This window comes from Anneissia japonica, unplaced genomic scaffold, assembly GCF_011630105.1.
Source record: "Anneissia japonica isolate Jap-2015-1 unplaced genomic scaffold, ASM1163010v1 scaffold1706_len32864_cov108, whole genome shotgun sequence".
Lineage (NCBI taxonomy): Eukaryota > Metazoa > Echinodermata > Crinoidea > Comatulida > Comatulidae > Anneissia > Anneissia japonica.
This window is the reverse complement of record NW_022726607.1, coordinates 24,403-31,991: the sequence shown is the minus strand read 5'-3', so window position 1 is coordinate 31,991 and position 7,589 is coordinate 24,403. Positions and strand designations below refer to the sequence as shown.

Here is a 7,589-nt window from a genome sequence, read left to right as displayed (position 1 = left end):
TTTGAGTGCAATATACGCGTGGAGCAGCAACACTAATAGTAATATAGGCCTAACTAGGCCTTAAAATGGTATAATTTGAATCGGCCATATTAGACAATTCAGCCAGCACGGCCTAAAAATGTTGATGTTTTAACAATCACTAGTATCTAAATTACCAAACTGTTCACCAGGATTCCCATGAAAAATACATTTAACCAAAATATGGAACAGCAAATTAAACTTACATTTCTACACTGTCGATGAAAGAGATATTTAATGAAAACTTGTCATATTTGGCCCAACTTTGACAACCAAAATCAGCATGCCGTTCACTCTCGAAAGTTGAAAAACAACATGCTTTCTCATTTAACAGATATACTAATGAATATTCATCATTCATTCATTCGGATCTCTATCCTTTTGTAGGTCACTGGTTGGTTTTTAAATGGCACTATATGCCCGATTAAACTTCCGTACGTCACACGTGGATTCGCGTGTAACTGTTTGAGAATTATAGCTCCACATGCGCCGTTCAACCGTTGGGGGCGCTTGACTTAATTTGTATTACTGAAACAGCTGTGAGGTATAGACTGCTGGTTTGTGGAGTCTACGCTTTTTCTTTATACTTCGTCTAGGATGATGGTCTTCAGGACAGACTTTACCTGTATCTTTACTACACACTGTAACTGACATAATAAAAAAAAATGCATGCCAGTTAAGAAAAGCATGTCTTAAAACGAATGTATGTACTGTGTACTTCAGTAAAAATCTTACTGTGGCAAAAATAGCCATAATAAATACCCAGAACAGCAGCGCACGTCATTCTCAGAATGTTTTACCTTTCACTGCTAAATGAAAATGCTATTACAACTATTATCAAGCAAACATTGCGACAGTCTGTCAACGAATCTATTTCTGCTCTCTGACTGCTGATTGTCTGTGGCAGTTTGAGAAGGATAAGATTAAAAAAACATTTATTTGACGCCCCTCCTCACGCTGGCCGATGACTATCAGTGCAGTGTGTGCCACCTTAATGTATTTCTGTATGGTGTAAAAAATTAAACAAAACTGTAAATTGTAGTGTCAATATTGGTAATCTGTACTACTATATGTCTATATAAAAATTAGTAATTCAACAGAAATAGCACTTGCTGTGGTTCTCATGTGTGGTTGAAATATACTGTACTGTGGTTGAACTGTAGTCAAAATGTACTGCAGTCAAAATAGATTCAGACGATGGCAACTATAATAATTTTCTCTCTTAATATCCAGTTTGCGGATTTATCCAGATTTTTTGGTATTAAACTTATTAAAGTAGAACCCCTGTTATGGGGACACCTTCGGGACCAGAAAAAGTGTTCCCTTTATAGGGGTGTCCCCTTAATGTTGGTATCACTTCAGGAGACACAAACCAAAAACCAAAATTGTCCCCTTAATAGGAGTTTTTGGCATGTTTTCATACAACCATGACATACATTCTGTATAATTTTATTTTTATTGACTAAGGAATCAGCTAAGTCTCCTAATTATTGTGAGCTAGCACCTCCTCACTTAACGATCGAGCACTTAAATTGCTATTGCTTATTAAAAGTCATCAATTTCTAATGCAGTGGCATATCTAGGGAGAATAGGGAGGGGCACACACCATGTCCAAAGCAAAAACATCACGCTCAAGTAGTTAAAAATCACCTCATATTACCTTATTTTAGGACCTAGCTCCCCCTTCCCCCATTTCAAGACTTCTAGATATGCCACTGATCAGGAGAAATGTACCGACTTTAAATAAAATACAAATTTAATAACAACATTTAAAATTTATTTAAATAATGACCGAGATGTATACTGTACTTACATTAGTGGTGGACTATAAAAGTGTGATATTTCACATAGCAAATGAACAGGTCTATAATGAAGTGGCCTATTGTCTTGAAAATTTTGACATCTTTTTTAAGAAAATCGGTTAAAAATGGGACAGTGCGGGCCAAAAAACGAAATTGAGGTGTGAAAAAGTTCTCAAATTTTTTATCTGAAGTCACATTTTGGTAATATAATAGTGTCTATAATATGTTTTTGAGGCCAAGGAATTGATTAGTGGTGTCAGAAATAGCTTAAAAATTAATTATAGTGGTCATTTTTTAATTTTATGCTTTAAGATACACACTCTAGGATAAAAAAATAGGTACCATACTATGTAATTTTTTTTCTGTCATTAATTATTGTAGCATTAGCAATGACCTCCACCAGATATTAAATTTACAAAGCATTTCAACAAGCATTAAGCTTGTATCTTACTTTGGATGACTGATAAAGGCCTACAATATTGACTACTATAGACATGCTATACTGTGTAACCATTATTGTTGCAACACATGGAAGGTTTATCAATAACACTCATTTGAGGGGCATTTGCTTTTCTACAGGCTATATCCACTCAATGAAACAATTAGAAAATTATATATATTTTTATTATATAATGAATAACAAATACTACACAACTTGCTCGCTGAGATCCCTGGATTTAATAATATTTTGTAGAATTTTGTGTAGATTTGTAGATGCGAGTATCAGCTAAACCTTCTGTGTGTTGCAAAATGATTGTACTCTACATACAGCATGTCTAATGGTTGTTGATACTGTACGCACATTAGACGTCATCAAAACTAAGATATTTTTAAACTAAAATGTTTTATGATTTGAAAAGTACAACAAGAATGTAAATAGAAATTGCTACAATGATTATTGATGGAAAGAAAAATGAACTGTGCATATTTTTTTCGTACAATAGATTTGTAGATGCGAGTATCAGCTAAAGTAGTGATGATAGCCACTCTGTGTGCAGTAATATGGAGACAAATTGATTGTTAGTGTTTATGTACCGTATTTGTATAATCCGCTCTGCTGCTTTCCTTGCGTTTCAGCTAGAGGACTGAAATGTGCCTCTCAGAAGAGTTGTTTAAACCCTGTCCAATGTGCATGGTAAAGAATGCGCTTGTTTGGAAAATACTGAGGTTGGTCTCTTGCTGGACTAACCAATCACCACCTGAAGGACACCATTGAAAATAAGTGCACAGACTGGGTGGGAGGGTTACCCTTGGTGTTCAGTAGATAAGCAAATACCCCTGAAATTGAACCTTCTGTGTGTTGCAAGATGATTGTACTCTACACAGCATGTCTATGGTTGTTGTTACTGTACGCACATTAGACATCATCAAAACTAAGATACATGTAGCACTACAATTAATGCTCATTAAAATGTTTTATGATTTGAAAAGTACAAGAAGAATGAAAATAGACATTGCTAAAATGATTATTGATTGAAAAAAAAAAAGGAAAAACTGTGCATATTTTTTTTGTACAATACGTAACTTGTACTCCTACCGTAACGCCCAAAAAAAACAAAACATAAAATATAAAATGTAACCACTATATTTACATTTTCTGACACCACTAATCAGTTTCTTGACCTCAAAAACATGGTGTCATTTTTCCCCCTCCCCCCTTAATTTTGTTTGTTGGCCCTCACTGTCCCATTTTTCAACCAAATTTCTTTTAAAAGGTGCCAAAATATTCAGGACAAGAAGACGCCTCATGTAAGGCTTGTACATTTGGTATTTGAAATATCACCCTTTTTTGACCCTGTATAGCCTCCCACTGTTTACATGTTGTTATATTATTCGTAAAATCAATTTTTTCTTTTATATTCCTTCCAGCAAAATGTACTGCCATCAGTTTCAGAAGTTTTCTTCGAAAGTCAGAGAAATTCTTTTGCAAGTGAATGTACAGTGGAATCTATAGTGAGTAGAAGCAGGGACTCACTGGTTTCAAATGAACCAATTAAAAGCCAGCAAGTTGAGCAGAGTTTTCAGTCCACATATGACAGCATGAATGATGAGTCTGATCTCAATAGCGCCCTCTATAATAGCGTCAGGAATTCAGTTGAAGCATTGAATAACAGTAAAGAAGTAAATAGAGCATCTTTTTATCGTTTTATGATTTTGGGGGTGGAGTTGGGGAGAGGGTGGGGTAGGCTAGGGGATCAGGTGTACATTTTAAATGGTAATTTTATAGAGCATCCACATAGTTCATAGAGGGTCTAGGGTTTGAATCCAGATGGAGACAATGTTCTTTTTTTCAAAACCTTATCACCTATGGCTTGACTGGCAAGGTATTCCTTCATACCAAACTGTCATCAACTTCTTTATTGTTTGCTGGATATTATGCAATACCTTGAAAAAACAAATGCTCCAAATTGGAAAATGCAAAGGAGGATACCACAAATTGATAGAATATTCAAAATATATTCAGAGGGTGTTGGGTTGAATCCATGATCAGGACAAAGTCAACTTTATCTTTAAAAAAACTTTCACTTATAAGTAACAAATTGCCTGAAATTGTTCTACTACAAAACTATATAAACAATACTGTTATGTTGAATAAATTATGGCATAATACTCAAAACTAATATGCAATTATTGGTAAAGGATAAATTTTGGTGTTTGTAGGGTACCTTAGCAAGCGTGTGTATTTTTATTTTATTTTATTAATTGTTTTAGGCCAATCTTAGTTTTAGTTAGAGTTTCAATCCCTCGCTGTGCATTTCGCTTGTGTCCTTGAATAAAGCAGTTTATCTGCACAGTTGGTTTCTTTCCACCAGAAACAACACCAGGTCCACATTCAAGCATGTGGACCTGGGGGAATTAAAAGTGCTTTATATCTAAAATAAAACAGAATTGACAAATATTCTAAACTCATTATTAAAGGCAATGCAGTCATATTGATCAACACTGCACACGGTTTCCAATCAAAAGAGTATTTTGCATGCAACTTGCATTCCATTAATTGTTTGTTTATATATTGTGTGTTCATAATTTATATTTTATTATTCATGGATGATAAACCATGCAAAAAAAAAGTAGTTTTCTTTTATATTAAAATACTAAAAATATTATACTGGCAAAACAGAGATACAGATGTATTTAGCACACTGCACAGTAGGTCTACAAACAGTAAACACTTTTCTCTATATTTGCATCTATCTAGTTCAGAAGCAGTAAAGTAAGGCCCACCTGACTCTTGACCTTGATCCTGATGGTGAACCTACTCAAACTGAGGTTGAAAGAATTGAGATGTGGGATAAATCTGTGAAACAAAATTACAAGCCAGGAAAACGTGCAAGCAGTGCGTGTAAGTTACCTTGAAGTTCTTCACTCTTGTGTTCATGTTATGTTAATTTACGAGCCAAACATAATGCATTTAATGCTATTAAAAATTTAAATATCCTGAAGAAATTGTCCTCTCATTTGGCTCTGATAGAGCATTGTTTGTACTTGAGACATAGCCTAATACTGAAAACCCAATCATCATTACAGTACATATTTTCGGCTTTTCCTTGTAATCAGGGTCATGTTTATTTTCATTTTGTTGGTTTTTTGTATATCATTTTTATGTATGTATTTTATGACTTTACAAATAATAATAATAATAATAATATACTGTAATGCTAATGATTTATATAGTGTAAATTCCAAATCAATGATCAAAGGCGTTGCGCACTTTTTTGATTTTAATTATTTTTTAATTAGAAGCTCGCTATTCAACATCAATGATGAAAGATACGACCAGCATTGGAAGAGCTGCAGTCCTGTGATGATCCAAATGGGCAACAGTTGGCTGGCTGTAAGTGTCATTTAGTCTTTAAGTGGACAGATGAAAAATTTGAAAAAGTCAACTACTGTATATAGTCATTTGAAAGGGTAGACAATGGATTCTTAGCTAGTATGTTATTTTACAAGCTTAGAGGTTTCATTGATCACTTTACTTTCAACAAAAATAAGGACTAGAAAGCTTGAAATACTTACAAAGAAAAAGCAGTAAAACCAGAAACTGAAATAAAGTACATGAAAACAAATTTGAACTATATGATCTCCCTGAAGTGAATTATTCCAATATAGGACACCTGAGTAGTCGTGAATAATAAACTGAACTCATTCAGCTGATGAAGTCTTGTTGACAACAAGACGAAAGCTAGCGTAAGTAACATAAAATATTAGTTTACTATTGAAAAATAATTTGATTGAACTAAATCAGTCAAAAAAACTTATAAAATATAATTTATTGAACACAAAGCCTGTTATGCAACAAACTTCTTCAGGATGCTATTTATAATATGAAAATGTCTTAATCCTTTTGTAGCACATAGTGGTTCAAGGATTTCCAAGTTTAAGAATCATGATTTCTACTTGTATGTCAATATGAAAGAAATGCTTATATTACTTATTATTATATTTTTTATTATTATTTATACAATTTTATCTTAAATAAAACATCGCACACAGTTTCTTTTGTATATATGCAACATTTTTCATATATTCTTAAAACTATTCTATTATACGCACACTCGCATTATACATTATTAGGCTATTAGGCGTTATATCTTATTATTATTATTATTATTATTATATCTTTTACGAACTCAAAAGCAACTGTCATACACTGCCAGGGGGTCTTGCCAGGGGGTGTTGCCGTGGGTGCGTTTTTATCGTTAAACGCAATTCCTAGCATATTCTCAGCCTGTTCATATGCACTACTACTATCATTCAAGGCAAAATTCATATTCTTCAGAATATCTAATTTTTTTTTTTTATTCTTCAGAATCATCTAATTTTTTTTTTTTTTTTTTTTTTTGGCCTTTATAGCATTACTAAAAGCTTTACACCCTTTTTCATATAAAGAAATGTATGAAACATGTAGGATGCCGACACCTTGACTTCTGAAGATTAGAGCCTAAAAGATTTTCACAAAAACATGATGCAATATTGTCAAAATGATTGTTTATTTTTGGTAAATATTTCAGCTGCTCTGAGTTTTTTCCCTATTCTTCTTTCTTCATGCTTCTTCCATATTTACGTTAAATCTAATTTATTTTACTATTAATAAATATTGACGCATATTAATGTTTAGGTAAAAAATATGATTATATGTCATCCAATACAATATTACATCATAGGGAATAAATTCATTCCGGATTCAGTAAATTATTTGTGAATTTTCTTTCCTTTAGTTAATCCAGTGTCAATTTTTTATAAGTAAATGTTGTTTTTACTTCAGACTTAACATGGATTAACTATAAGGAAAGAAAATTCACAAAAACATTATTACATATTTTAACTGGACTCTAGAACTAGGCCTGTGTATGCATTGTGTCTATTTAAGATATCTCAATCTTTGTCAATCTAAAGTCGAAGGTATGTCCTGGTCCCGACCCTTTAATGTCACTACTGGATAGGCTTATCCTCATAAGACTTCTACGAATGGATACCTTGATCGAAGCCAGAAATCAAGTTGTCTTTTAGCCAGTACCATTCGTATATTCTATTCGTATGGGAAATCTTTATCCTAGTCAATGGTTTTTTTTTAACAATGATAAACTCTTTATTCTTTATTAAAACCCATAAGTACAGTAGCAGCCCAAGTAGTGTAGTTCAAATGTACAAAGGAACACAAACAAGAAAATACAGAAGGAAACATCAAAAGTACAATTAAAGACCATACTCAAGTACAAAGTCAAATATAATCAAAATATAAAAAGACATAAATATGTCAGTTACATA

General features: G+C 33.0%; 1 long non-coding RNA gene across 2 annotated transcripts in view; it reads left to right on the top strand.

Annotated features, from left to right (window-relative positions):
* The first annotated feature begins 3,680 nt into the window (after positions 1 to 3,680).
* The window catches only part of LOC117113319, a 9,018-nt gene continuing 5,109 nt past the window's right edge, over positions 3,681 to 7,589 (top strand). For both annotated transcript variants that reach the window (XR_004446187.1, XR_004446186.1), the window contains exons 1-3: positions 3,681 to 3,941; positions 5,020 to 5,163; positions 5,562 to 5,655. This is a non-coding gene — a long non-coding RNA (uncharacterized LOC117113319). The remainder of the gene's footprint in view (positions 3,942 to 5,019; positions 5,164 to 5,561; positions 5,656 to 7,589) is intronic.